A 14,736-nucleotide genomic window follows, 5' to 3' on the forward strand; every position below is an offset into this window, starting at 1 on the left:
GACAAAGGAGCTGATTGTGGACTACAGGAAACGGAGGGCCGAGCACGCACCCATTCACATTGACAGGACTGTAGTGGGTCGAGAGCTTCAAGTTCCTCGGTGTCCACATCACTAAGGATCTATTGGTGGCAGGTAGCCTAGTGGTTAGAGCATTGGGCCAGTAACCGAAAGGTTGCTGGATCGAATCCCTGAGCTGACAAGGTAAAAATCTGTAGTTCTGCCCGTGAACAAGGCAGTTAACCCACTGTTCCCCGGTAGGCTGTCATTGTAAATAAGAATATGTTCTTAACTCACTTGCATAGTTAAATAAAGGTTAAATAAAAAAATCTATCATGGTCCAAACACACCAACACAGTCGTGAATTACTTTTATTATTATGTTTTACTTTTCTATTATTTCTGTATTTTCTTTCTCTGCATTGTTGGGAAGGGCTCGTAAGTAAGCATTTCACTGTTAGTCCACACCTGTTGTTTATGAAGCATGTGACAAATAAAATTTGATTATGAATTCAAAATTGTTCTTTTCTTTTGTGCACTTTGCTATGTCATTCTCTCGAAGCATAATTATTCCAAACAACAAAAGCACCACAAATGTTTACACAACAAAAGCTTACATTTTAGTAATTTAGCAGATGCGCTTATCCAAAGTGACTTACAGTGGCTTGCGAAAGTATTCACCCCTATTGGTATTTTTCATATGTTGTTGCCTTACAACCTGGAATTAAAATAGATTTTGGGGGGGTTTGTATCATTTGACTTACACAACATGCCTACCACTTTGAAGATGCAAAATATTTTTTATTGTGAAACAAACAAGATATAAGACAAAAAAACAGAACTTGAGCATGCATAAGTATTCACCCCCCCAAAGTCAATACTTTGTAGAGCCATGTTTTGCAGCAATTACAGCTGCAAGTCTCTTGGGGTATGTCTCTGTAAGCTTGGCACATCTAGCCACTGGGATTTTTCCCCATTCTTCAAGGCAAAACTGCTCCAGCTCCTTCAAGATGGATGGGCTCCGCTGGTGTACAGCAATCTTTAAGTCATACCACAGATTCTCAATTGGATTGAGGTCTGAACTTTGACTAGGCTATTCCAAGACATTTAAATGTTTCCCCTTAAACCACTCGAGTGTTGCTTTAGCAGTATGCTTTGGGTCATTGTACTGCTGGAAGGTGAACCTCCGTCCCAGTCTCAAATCTCTGGAAGACTGAAACAGGTTTCCCCTAACAAAATTCCCTGTATTTAGCTCCATCCATCATTCCTTCAATTCTGACCAGTTTCTCAGTCCCTACTGTTGAATGACATCCCCAAATCATGATGCTGCCACCACCATGCTTCACTGTGGGGATGGTGTTCTCGGGGTGATGAGAGGTGTTGGATTTGCGCTAGACATAGCGTTTTCCTTGATGGCCAAAAAGCTCCCACATGCGTTTTGGCGAACACCAAACATGTTTGCTTATTTTTTTCTTTAAGCAATTACCTTTTTATGGCCACTCTTCTGTAAAGCCCAACTGTGTAATGTATGGGTTAAAGTGGTCCTATGGACAGATACTACAATCTCCGCTGTGGAGCTTTGCAGCTCCTTCAGGGTTATCTTTGGTCTCTTTGTTGCCTTTCTGATTAAAACCTCTTTGGGCTAGGTGTGCCACTAGCTCCCCACCTCGACAACATCCGGTGAAATTGCAAAGCGCGAAATTGAAAATACAAAATTCGTAATATTAATGCCCTACTAGCCTGATCCGTGAGTTTTGGTGGGCGGCCCTCTCTTGGCAGGTTTGTTGTGGTGCCATATTCTTTTCATTTTTTAACAATGGATTTAATGGTGCTCTGTAGGTTTTTCAAAGGTTTGGATATTTGTTTATAACTCAACCCTGATCTGTACTTCTCCACAACTTTGTCCCTGACCTGTTTGGAGAGCTCCTTGGTCTTCATGGTACCCCTTGCTTAAGGGTGTTGCAGACTCTGGGGCCATTCGGAACAGGTGTATATATACTGAGATCATGTGACACTTAGATTGCACACAGGTGGACTTTATTTAACTAATTATGTGACTTCTGAAGGTAATTGGTTGCACCAGATCTTATTTAGGAGCTTCATAGCAAAGGGGGTGAATACATATGCACGCACCACTTTTCCGTTCTATTTTTTGTCCATTTTCTTTTAAACATATAATATTTTTCATTTCACTTCACCAGTTTGGTCTATTTTGTGTATGTCCATTACATGAAATCCCAATAAAAATCCATTTAAAATGACAGGCAGCAGCCACTTAATGTTAGTGATGGCTGTTTAACAGTCTGTTGGCCTTGGGATAGAAGCTGTTTTTCAGTCTCTTGGTCCCCGCTTTGATGCATCTGTACTGACCTCGCCTTCTGGATGATAGCGGGGTGAACAGGCAGTGGCTCGGGTGGTTGTTGTCCTTGATGATCTTTTTGGCCTTCCTGTGACATCGGGTGGTGCAGGTGTCCTGGAGGGCAGGTAGTTTGCCCCCGGTGATGCGTTGTGCAGACCTCACTACCCTCTGGAGAGCCTTACGGTTGTGGGCGGAGGAGTTGCCGTACCAGGCGGTGAGGCAGCCTGACAGGATGCTCTCGATTGTGCATCTGTAAAAGTTTGTGATTGTTTTTGGTGACAAGCCAAATTTCTTCAGCCTCCTGAGGTTGAAGAGGCGCTGCTGTGCCTTCTTCTCCACGCTGTCTGTGTGGGTGGACCATTTCAGTTTGTCCATGATGTGTACGGCGAGGAACTTAAAACTTTCCACCTTCTCCACTACTCTCCCGTCGATGTGGATAGGGGGATGCTCCCTCTGCTGATTCCTGAAGTCCACGATCATTTTCTTTGTTTTGTTGACATTGAATGTGAGGTTATATTCCTGACACCACACTCCGAGGGCCCTCACCTCCTCCCTGTAGGTCGTCTCGTCGTTGTTGGTAATCAAGCCTACCACTGTAGTGTCGTCTGCAACCTACAGTCATGGGTGAACAGGGAGTACAGGAGAGGGCTGAGAACGCACCCTTGTGGGGCCCCAGTGTTGAGGATCAGCGAGGTGGAGATGTTGTTACCTACCCTCACCACCTGGGGGCGGCCCGTCAGGAAGTCCAGGACCCAGTTGCACAGGGCGGGGTCGAGACCCAGGATCTCGAAGTTAATGACGAGTTTGGAGGGTACTATGGTGTTAAATGCTGAGCTGTAGTCGATGAACAGCATTCTTACATAGGTATTCCTCTTGTCCAGATGGGTTAGGGCAGTGTGCAGTGTGATTGCGATTGCGTCGTCTGTGGACCTATTGGGGCGGTAAGCAAATAGGAGTGGGTTTAGGGTGTCAGGTAGGGTGGAGGTGATATGGTCCTTGACTAGTCTCTCAAAGCACTTCATGATGACGGAAGTGAGTGCTACAGGGCGATAGTCTCCCAGGACAAGGGGTGGTGGAAGTGACCTTGAACGGGTGAGGCTGTGGGTGAGGAGGGGTGGCAGGAGAAGGGTTCATGTTTACCCCCATAGCCTGGCGAGGGCTGGTGCGGCATCGGCTGCAGTGGCATGGGCTGCGGCTTGAAGTGGAAGCAGCGTGAAGGCTGGGGCTGTACGACCAGTGGCGCAGTGGGGTGGAAGGCAGAAACGGTGCAGGCGCTGCAAGAAAGCCCCTGGAGTGACACAGTGCCTGCTGTGATTGGTATAGATTTCACAACGCAGCGGACCGCTCACATCCCTTGACCCCACCCCTAAAGCACCAGTTAGATGTCAATGTCATCACTCAGGCAGAATCTGCAGCAAGCACAGAGAAAATATGGATATTCAGAACTTCTTCTGTAAGAGCTAGCTGAGACCGAGAAGAGAGAACGTTTTTCTGACTGAAGCACTTATCTTCTGACAGTGACACGGTGCCCCCCTGTGGACAGATGCTGAACTTTACTGAAACATAATTCACCCTGTTTAAAACAATTATATTAAATGACTGTTGCCTCCTGTTTAATTTTATTGTGATGGTAATAAAGTTTTTTTAAGTGGAGGTCGCTAGCTACAATAGTATCTTCAACCTAGCCTAGCGTTCAGCTAGCTAGCGAGCTGCTCTGCCGTGCGAGCTAGCTTGATTTGTAATAATGTTAGAGAAACATGTTGGGAAAAAACTAAGTAATCGAAACATGTTTTATTATCACCTGAAACAATATATTTATCCTGTCTCGAATGGTGATATTTTGCAGTCTATCAAAATAAATGCAATCTCTGACGAGAAACAGGCTCTCCCCCATCTTGCATTACAAACACTACATTTGTTAGTTCAGTAGGGAGAAGAAGGCGTATGGCGTAATGAAAGTAGGCATACGGCGTAATGAAATACGTCACGATGTGAACGGGGCATTATGCCACTTGCTAGTCGGAACAAGGAAACTCTGACATTTTCGAAATGGTTATACACGTGCCGCATTTAACCAGTTAGCAAGTCAGAAATGACAGAGTTTCCTAGTTTTATGGTTTTTGCAGGGTTGGTGGTAGCTAACTAGCTAGTCTCCGTCAGCATAAACCTAGCAGCATGGTCAATTCAGCATCTGCGTTGGCCACACAGTATTTACTACGATCCGGCCTCTGCAGAAGTCAGGGCTGTTGTCAATGCGTAGCTATACAGAGCCCTCCACATTGTTAAAAATGTTAGGAGGCGTGATGTGGAATGGAGCTCACTTGGGCCTCTGCATGCCTCTGGAGGCTCCGCAAATTGCGTCACACCCGCCATATGGAAACTCCGATCACATGAAGCTCGGATCAGGGATAAATTGGCTTTTACAATGTGGAGGGCTCCATATAGCTCTGCATTGACATGATTGGTTGACTGTAGGTGGGGGAGTGAGGTCCTGTTTGAACACAAACTCACTTCCTTGACAACTTCCTTCACAGCAGCTCTGCTTTGCCAAGCGCAAGACGTATGTGTGCCCTGACTTCTACAGAGGTCATAAGAGGTTATATCGCAGTAAATGCTGTACAGCCACTGCAGACATCTGATTAACCATGCAAAGCCTTTAAGGAACTTGATTTGGCCTCCACAGATGTCCAGATCATATTTTCAGATCAAGCATAAATCTGATTTTAGGGTTGGCTACTGCTAATAAGCTATGGTTAAGCACTCAGCATCCTTAAGCTAGTGGGTGTCGGTCAGAGTTATTTAACAATATATTAAGTGGATGGGCAAGCTAAGGATGTTGATAAAAGTCACGATATTAGGAAAAGTGTATATTTCCAGCTAGTGTATTTGATGGGTTTCATTTCTGTAGCTAGCTTGGCTGGCTAGTTCAGTAGCTACTGGCTGGCTAGCTAGCTGAGACCGAGAAGAGAGAAAGTTTTTCTGACTGAAGCACATATCTTCTGACAGGGACGTCTGGAAGATGGCGGCGAGTGCAGACGAGATTTCAGCTTGCTCCGAGTAACCTTAACTTTTATCCCTCTCAAACTTACTTAAATGTAACGGAACTTGGCTTATAGTAAACACAATAGAGAACAACGCTTAGTTGACCGATAATTTGATTCAAAACTTTGAGAAATGGAAGGAAAAAATGTGCAAAAGAGCAAAGTGAGGAGAAGGCAGTTGCTAGCTGAGCACTCATACGTTGAGAAAAACCGCCACCTGACTCCTCAGGAGAAGAAATGGATTCTGGACATTCCGTTGATTCTGAAAATGCAGTCAATAGTCCTGCACCCAAAAAGACACAGAATTGTCTTTGCGCAAACTACAGGTCAACATAATCGATGCTGTCTCTGCAAAGATAAACGAAAGAGCCGATGACCTGGAGAAAATTATATGCGAAAACACATAAAAAATTGTTGACCTCGAGACCTCTCTGAATCACGCATACAAGAGTATCGAGGAGCTTAAACTTGCAAACACTGCTACATCTGAGAAATGCACTGCTCAGGAGAAGACCATCGTAGACATGCAAGAGCGCTTATCGGAAGCAGAGCGATACCGGAGAAGGTGGGGGCTACGGCTTTACGATGTCCCCGAGGACCAGGATGAGAATGTGAAGCGCTTAGTAAGAGACATCTGTAACCGTGTGGCACCGGACTTCCCCGATTGATATATGTATATGGCTGTGGATGTTGCTCATCGTATTGGGAAGAAACAAGATGCCATCGTCAGCTGCTCGATCATCATCCAGTTTGCTTTTCGCACAGCGAGAGATGCAGTTTGGAAGAAAGCAAAGGAAAGCGCCTTTCTGAAAGAGAGAAAACTTAGATTCGGGGAGGACTTAACTGCAGCAGACAAGGCAGCAAAGGCAAAATTATGGCCTCTTGTACAACAGGCCCGAAATCAAGGAAAGGGTGGAGACTACAGGGGAATCAGAGCCTTTTTCGTCAACGGAAAAGAAATACGACCGGGGTGATTTGTTCTGTCGGTAGGTTTACAAGGTAGTTCCTTCCTCACTGCAAACTGAACGTTCTACTTTTGAAACATGGTGTTACTGTTTTACAAGTTAAGACTTCTGTTAATACATATATGAAGCAACTTTTTATAGAGAGGGTAAAGTTGAGATTGCATAGGATTTTTCTTTCTATTCTATAGATATGGACTTGAAGTTTATGTCAATCAATGCCAGGGGGATGGGATAGGAAACCTGTTGAAGAGAAAAGCTTTTTTTTTGTAAGGACTGCAACGCAGATCTTGTATTCGTTCAAGAAACACATTCATGCAAAGAGGACTATAATTATTCTAAAAATCAGTGGGGCAGTGACATTTTTTTGGCCCACGGGACTAATCATTTAGCTGGGGTTGCAATTTTAGCACAAAATTTCAAAGGGAAATTTTTGTTTACTTAAATGGACTCCAATGGACATTGGCTAGTAGCGGTCATCAACCACATGGACAGATTATTTGTGTTGTGTAATGTATATGGATACTGTTCTAGTCCTCCAAATAACTTACTTCTAGAGGAAATTGAAGAAATTCTTAAAAGCCTTCTGAGAAAATATCCATCCAGTCAGATTATAGTTGGTGGAGATTTTAATATGGTTTATTCTAATGAGACTGATAGATTGCCTCATAGGCCTAACATTGGTGTGAACAAGTTGGTGAATTTCTGCCAAAGCCTGGACTTAATTGACATATGGAGAGTAAAAAAACCCTGGAGAGATACAGTAGACATGGAGTAATAGAGATCGTTCACTACAATCAAGAATTTATTTGTGGGTGATAACCTCTAGTCTTGAGCCCAACACTGTAGAGGTAAAAATACTGCCTGCAGTCCTGACGGATCATAAAGTCATATGGTTGACTGTAAGAATGTGCAGTAATGATGGTAAGAAATACTCTGGTGGTTACTGGAAATTAAATAACTCATTGTTATTGCATGATGATTTAAAAAATGTGATTAAGAATTTTATTTCTGTTTACTGGAGTTTAGCTACATCTAATGCAGAATATGGGAAATATTGGGAACTGCTGAAATTTAAAATCCGCTCAGCCTGTATTACTTATGGAAAACGGCTTGCCTTAAGATGGAGATGTGAGGTAGCTGAACTCTCTAAAACAATTGCCGATATCACAAAGATTGAGCATCTTGATCTTAATGAGAAAGCTAAATTGAATGATTTACAGAATCAACTAGATACATTGTATGAGGAAAAGGCTAGAGGAGCTTTCATAAGATCTAGAAAACAATGGCTTGAAAAAGGTGAAAAGAACAGTAGATACTTTTTTAATTTGGAGAAGAGGAGAGGGGAACTCAACACACTTCGGAAACTTAATGGGGTTACCACTGAGGATAGAGAGTTGTTATCAGACTTTACCACTAAGTTTTATGAGAATCTTTACTCCTTAGATAACAATTTACGCAGACGACACCATTATGTACACTTCTGGCCCTTCTTTGGACACTGTGTTAACAACCCTCCAGACGAGCTTCAATGCCATTCAACTCTCCTTCCGTGGTCTCCAACTGCTCCTAAACACAAGTAAAACTAAATGCATGCTCTTCAACCGATCGCTGCCTGCACCTGCCCGCCTGTCCAGCATCACTTCTCTGGACGGTTCTAACTTAGAATTTGTGGACAACTACAAATACCTAGGTGTCTGGTTAGACTGTAAACTCTCCTTCCAGACTCACATCAATCATCTCCAATCCAAAGTGAAATCTCGAATTGGCTTCCTATTTCGCAACAAAGCATCCTTCACTCATGCTGCCAAACATACCCTCGTAAAACTGACCATCCTACCAATCCTCGACTTCGGCGATGTCATTTACAAAATAGCTTCCAATACCCTACTCAACAAGCTGGATGCAGTCTATCACAGTGCCATCCGTTTTGTCACCAAAGCCCCATATACTACCCACCACTGCGACCTGTACGCTCTCGTTGGCTGGCCTTCGCTTCATAATCGTCGCCAAACACATTGGCTCCAGGTCATCTACAAGACCCTGCTAGGTAAAGTCCCCCCTTATCTCCACTCACTGGTCACCATAGCAGCACCCACCTGTAGCACGCGCTCCAGCAGGTATATCTCTCTGGTCACCCCTAAAGCCAACTCCTCCTTTGGTCGTCTCTCCTTCCAGTTCTCTGCTGCCAATGACTGGAACGAACTACAAAAATCTCTGAAACTGGAAACACTTATCTCCCTCACTAGCTTTAAGCACCAGCTGTCAGAGCAGCTCACAGATCACTGCACCTGTACATAGCCCATCTATAATTTAGCCCAAACTACTACCGCTTCCCCTACTGTATTTATTTATTTTATTTATTTTGCTCCTTTGCACCATATTATTTATATTTTATCTTTGAACTTTCTTCAAACTACAAATCTACCATTCCAGTGTTTTTCTTGCTATACTTTATTTACTTTGCCACCATGGCATTTTTTTGCCTTTACCTCCATTATCTCACATCATTTGCTCACATTGTATATAGTCTTTTTTTTCTTTTCTTCTACTGCATCATTGATTGTATGTTGTTTTACTCCATGTGTAACTCAGTGTTTTTGTATGTTGTCGAACTGCTTTGCTTTATCTTGGCCAGGTCGCAATTGTAAATGAGAACTTGTTCTCAACTTGCCTACCTGGTTAAATAAAGGTGAAATAAAATAAATAAATAAAAATTTTGAGTGACTCTAAGGATCTCCTTGATTCTATAGAGAATGTTAATTCGGTTAGTGAAGAACTCAATCAGTCTTGTTGCCAAGATCATTATGGACATCCAGTACGGGGTTGCTCAGTTAAAAAAGAACAAATCTCCAGGTTGTGATGGATTAACATCTGAATTTTACTAAACCTTCTTTGAAGAAATAGCACCTTTTTTACTTGAAACATTTAAGGAGGCTATAAAGAAGGGAGAACTACCTGCCTCTCTTATACCTAAACCACACAAGGATGTCCTAAGTATTGATAATTGGCGTCCAATCACACTCCTAAATAATGACTACAAAATTATAGCCTTAATCTTTGCAAAAAGGTTAAAGTCTTGCTTAAATGATCTGATTGATGAATGTCAATCAGGGTTTATGAAAGGGCGCCATATATCTAATAATCTGAGGCTGGTGTTAGACTTGGTTGAGTATTGTGATCTATTAGATGACTTCCCTGTTATCCTATTTTGGGATTTTCAGAAAGCATTTGATACAGTAAGTCACAATTTTATCTTTGATTGTCTTAAGCATTTGAAATGTTGTCGTTTTTTGTTGATGCTATTAGAACTCTGTATAATGGTGGCAATAGCTTTCTCAAACTCTGTCATGGAACATCCTCGAGGGTTAACATTTACAAAGGAATACGACAAGGTTGTCCAATTTCACCTTTTTTATTTTTGTTAGTATCTCAAATGTTATGCTCATTAGTTCATAAAAGTCAATTTGAAGGCATTACATTCCAGGCCAGAGAGATCAAGATATCCCAACTGGTGGATGACACCTCACTTTTTTTGAAAAATGTGTCTCAAGCTAGATTAGCATTGGATATCGTGAAGCAGTTCTCTAAAATCTCAGGTTTGGTATAAAATCTTTACAAATGTGAGATGTTTGTTTTGAAAGGAGCTGTCAATCCAGCAGATTGTAACATCTCTGAAAAAGATACTGTAACCTACCTTGGTGAAAAGATCACCAAAAATCTTAAGGCTATGAATGATCTTAATGTGCTGGGCTTTGTTGTATAAAGACCACTTTTCACCTCATAAATGTTTTATATGGAACAATGGGTCGATATTATAAAGAAACAAGATGTTATTTAACCATAAATGGTTCTCGAAAAACATTGTCCTTGTCAGCCAATTAGTTAATATTAGTGGGAGTCTATTTACACGGAGAGAATTTATGGAAAGATACAACTTTGAGGTTTCAAGCAAGGAATATGACACTGTTATTAAAGCTATACCTAGTGGGATAAAAACTTTACTTCAGAATAATGCATATTTGGAAATATCTCCGATTGTAAGCGATATTCAGGTGAATGGCATTGGTCTACTAGATAAGAAATTCAACAATCGTTTATTAAGGGATATTTTCTACAGGAAGTCTATTCCCTCTGCGATATTTTGTTGGGCTTCATCGTTTGATGTAAACTGGCGCCGTGCTTGGCTCACTCCACACAAATTTATGGTGACCAATAAAGTAAAGGAGATCTCCTTTAAGATAATCCATAGATTCTATCCGTGTAATAGCTTGATTTCTAAATATATACTTGATGTTACCAGTGAATGCAGTTTTTGTGAACTAGAAACTGAATCTATTGAACACTTATTCTGTAATTGTTTATATAGTGAAGTGTTCTGGACTGATGTAAAAATACATCTTGGCCTCAAATTGCATACAACCATTAAAATTTCTACGTTTGACATTTTATTTTACTACACTGATTCCACAATTGAACATGAGTATGTCATAAATCTCTTTATTTTATTAGGAAAATATTTCATACACAAATCAAAATTTATGAAGAAAAATACCCTTTTTTAAATTCTTTTATCTGGTTTGGAAAACTATTTAGAGTCTTTAAAACGTATACAAAACAAAATGTCAAAAAAATGTATTCGCTATAAGGCTGTATTTGATTTGATATAATGTTGAATAGTTTTTTTCTTTTTTTTCTCACTTCTTTGGAATCCCTCTGGATGTTATGTTTATGTTTTGCATGTTACTGTTAAAAAAATAAAAATAAAAAAAATATATATATATATATATAAAAAAATAGTTTCATAAAAAAAAAAAAAAAATACATATCTTCTGACAGTGACACAGTGCCCCCATGTGGACAGAAGCTGAACTTTACTGAACATTATAATTCACCCTGTTTAAAATTAGCAGTGTTGAGGTGGTAGAACTGACAAAATTAAATGAATCATAGTCTTATAACCTTTTCCATTCTACCAGCAAACATGTTTGGCTCATGTCTTATTTCCATACATTCCATATGTAACTATTTGTAAAAAAAAAATATATATATATATATATATATATATATATTAGTATTACTATTTTTATTCAATTAGCTACATACTTGTTCTATTGTTGTTGCTTTGACAAGGGGTTAACCTGCAAGTCAGCATTTCATTGCACTTAGTATTCCATGTATGTGACAAATAAACAAACTTGAACTTGCTCTACGAATGACACTCTACTACTTTTCTCCTTTCCCCCCCTTCTGACACCCAGGTGGCGACACTGCGTGCCTGGCAGATATCTCAACTTGGATGTCAGCCCACCACCTCAAGCTCTACAAGATGGAACTGCTCTTCCTCCCGGTTGACAACTCCAAAGTGTCCCAAAGAACCTTGGCGTGACCCTGGACAACATCCTGTAGTTCTCTGCCAACATCAAAGCAGTGACCCACTCCTGCAGGTTCCTGCTCTACAACATCCGTAGAGTACGACCCTACCTCACACAGGAAGCGGCGCAGGTCCTAATCCAGGCACTTGTCATCTCCCGTCTGCACTACTGCAACTCGCTGTTGGCTAGACTTCCCGCTTGTGCCATCAAACCCCTGCAACTTATCCAGAACACAGCAGCTCACCTGGTTTTCAACCTTCCAAAGTTCTCACGTCACCTCGCTCCTCTGCACACTCCAATGGCTTCCAGTCGAAGCTTGCATCCACTACAACACCATGGTGCTTACCTACAGCAAGAGGAACGGCCCCTCCCTACATTTAGGCTATGCTCAAACCCTACATCCCAACCCGAGCACTTTGTTCTGCCACCTCAGGTCTCTTGGCCCTCCCACCCCTACGGGGAGGGCAGCTCCCGCTCAGCCCAGTCCATGCTCGACTCTTTCCTGGCACCCCAATGGTAATACCATCTTCCCTCTGAAGCTAGGACAACAGAGTCCCTGCCCATCTTCCAAAAACATCTGAAACCCTCCCTCTTCAAACAGTATCTTAAATAATCCTCCTCCTCACCTCGACCCCCCACACCCCTTAAATGTTTTAAATAAAAACTTTACCTGAACTTGGTCATAAAGTCAGTCTCGTCCAAAACAGAGTTTTGTGAGACTTGTAGTCATGATTGTATCACAAAGTAAATGAAGCTTGGGTTTGTTTCAATCCTGCCCACAGTTGGCAGCACACAAGTTATCATCAATTCAGAGTGCAGCTGCATGCAACCCAATTGTAATGCCCGTGGTAGTTAAGTTAAGGACAATTGGTAAATTACATAGTTCAATATGTTAAAATAGATGTTAAAATTTAAATTTAAATTCCAATAGCTTAAAAACCTAGAATCAACTATAAATTGTTGAAATTCATATACAAATATTGAATGCATTTAATTAATTTATAGTCTCATTTAAATTGTGTAATTTATTGATGGTCCCTAACTAGCCCCGGAGATAGGATATCCAATGTCAAAGTCAGGTCGCACACCAACCGGCTGAAGCTAATTTGCAAAATAATTTGGCTAACTCTTCCCACTTGTGAACATACACACAATACACCCACATCAAACCATACCAAAGAGGATGATTTAGGTGACCTGGAAACATGCCCAAAACAAGTTAAGTTATCCCAGTATCTCCTTGACCGTTTTGGATTGCAAAACTAAAGAGACACACCAGACAATACACAGAGACAGCAACAGAAGAATAGGATTGGATGGAAAGAGACACCAGAAGAACAGAACAGGCCATAACAGAAGAGGATAGGCAAAGGAGACCGTAACAAATAAGAACCTGAGACAGCAACTGACCACACACAGACAGCAACAGACAAGACACAGGAAGTGACAGAAGAGGGCAGATGGAGAGAGAACAGAAGTAGGATGAGCACACAATAGACTGCATCACTTCAAGATGCACTATAGATTCTAATCAGTTTTATTTAATTACACAAAGTATAACAGGTTAAATATAGCCAGCGAAAAAGTAAAACATTGTTAACAAAGAATTTGCTGGTGAGGTGAAAAGGCCTGTGAAATTACTATAAAAACAATTATTTACTTTTACACTTTTAACAACCATGACAGGATGAGAAATGGTTGACAAGAGACAGCAACATAGAATACTAAGAGACAGTAACATAGAATTCTAGATTTTGCTCGCCTGAAGTAGAGTATCTTGTCATAAATTGCAGACCACACTATCTGCCTAGAGAGTTCTCAGCTATACTTTTCGTGGCTGTTTATTTACCACCACAGATGGATGCTGGCACTAAGACCCCACTCAGTCAGCTGTATAAGGAAATAAGCAAACAGGAAACCACTCACCCAGAGGCGGCGCTCCTAGTGGCCGGAGACTTTAATGCAGGGAAACTTAAATCAGTTCTACCTCATTTCTATCAACATGTTAAATGTGTAACCAGAGGGGAAAAAAATTCTAGATTAGCTGTACTCCACACACAGAGACGCGTACAAAGCTCTCCCTCGCCCTCCATTTGGTAAATCCGACCACAATTCTATCATCCTGATTCCTGCTTACAAGCAAAAATGAAAGCAGGAAGCACCAGTGACTCGGTCTATAAAAAAGTGGCCAGATGAAGCAGATGCTAAACTACAGGCCTATTTTGCTATCACAGACTGGAACATGTTCTCGGGATTCTTCCGATGGCATTGAGTAGTACACCACATCAGTCACTGGCTTTATCAATCAGTGCATCGAGGACGTTGTCCCCACATTGACTGTATGTACATACCCCAACCAGAAGCCATGGATTACAGGCAACATTCTCACTGAGCTAAAGGGTAGAGCTGCCGCTTTCAAGGTGCAGGACTCTAACCCGGAAGCTTATAAGAAATCCTGCTATGCCCTCCGAAGAAACCATCTAACAGGCAAAGCGTCAATACAGGGCTAAGATTGAATCGTACTACACCGGCTCCGACGCTCGTCTTATGTGGCAGGGCTTGCAAACTATTACAGACTACAAAGGGAAGCACAGCCGCGAGCTGCCCAGTGACACGAGCCTACCAGACAAGTTAAATCACTTCTATGCTCGCTTCGAGGCAAGCAACACCGAGGCATGCATGAGAGCATCAGCTGTTCCGGACAACTGTGTGATCACGCTCTCCGTAGCCGACATGAGTAAGACCTTTAAACAGGTCAACATTCACAAGGCTGCGGGGCCAGACGGATTACCAGGACATGTGCTCTGGGCATGTGCTGACGAACTGGCAGGTGTCTTCACTGACATTTTCAACGTGTCCCTGATTTAGTCTGTAATACCAACATGTTTCAAGCAGACCACCATTGTCCCTGTGCCCAAGAACATGAAGGCAACCTGCCTAAATGACTACAGACCCGTAGCACTCACGTCCGTAGCCATGAAGTGCTTTGAAAGGCTGGTAATG

At 41.8% G+C, this 14,736-nt stretch overlaps 1 long non-coding RNA gene across 1 annotated transcript; it reads left to right on the forward strand.

Moving 5' to 3' along the window:
* Positions 1-5,131: 5,131 nt before the first annotated feature.
* LOC145881534 (uncharacterized) lies at positions 5,132-12,408 on the forward strand. Its single transcript, XR_014393082.1, has 2 exons — positions 5,132-6,382; positions 11,620-12,408. It is a non-coding gene; the product is annotated as an uncharacterized LOC145881534 (long non-coding RNA).
* The last annotated feature ends 2,328 nt before the right edge of the window (positions 12,409-14,736 follow it).

This window comes from Salmo salar, chromosome 08 (genome assembly GCF_965601325.2).
Source record: "Salmo salar chromosome 08, fSalSal1, whole genome shotgun sequence".
Lineage (NCBI taxonomy): Eukaryota > Metazoa > Chordata > Actinopteri > Salmoniformes > Salmonidae > Salmo > Salmo salar.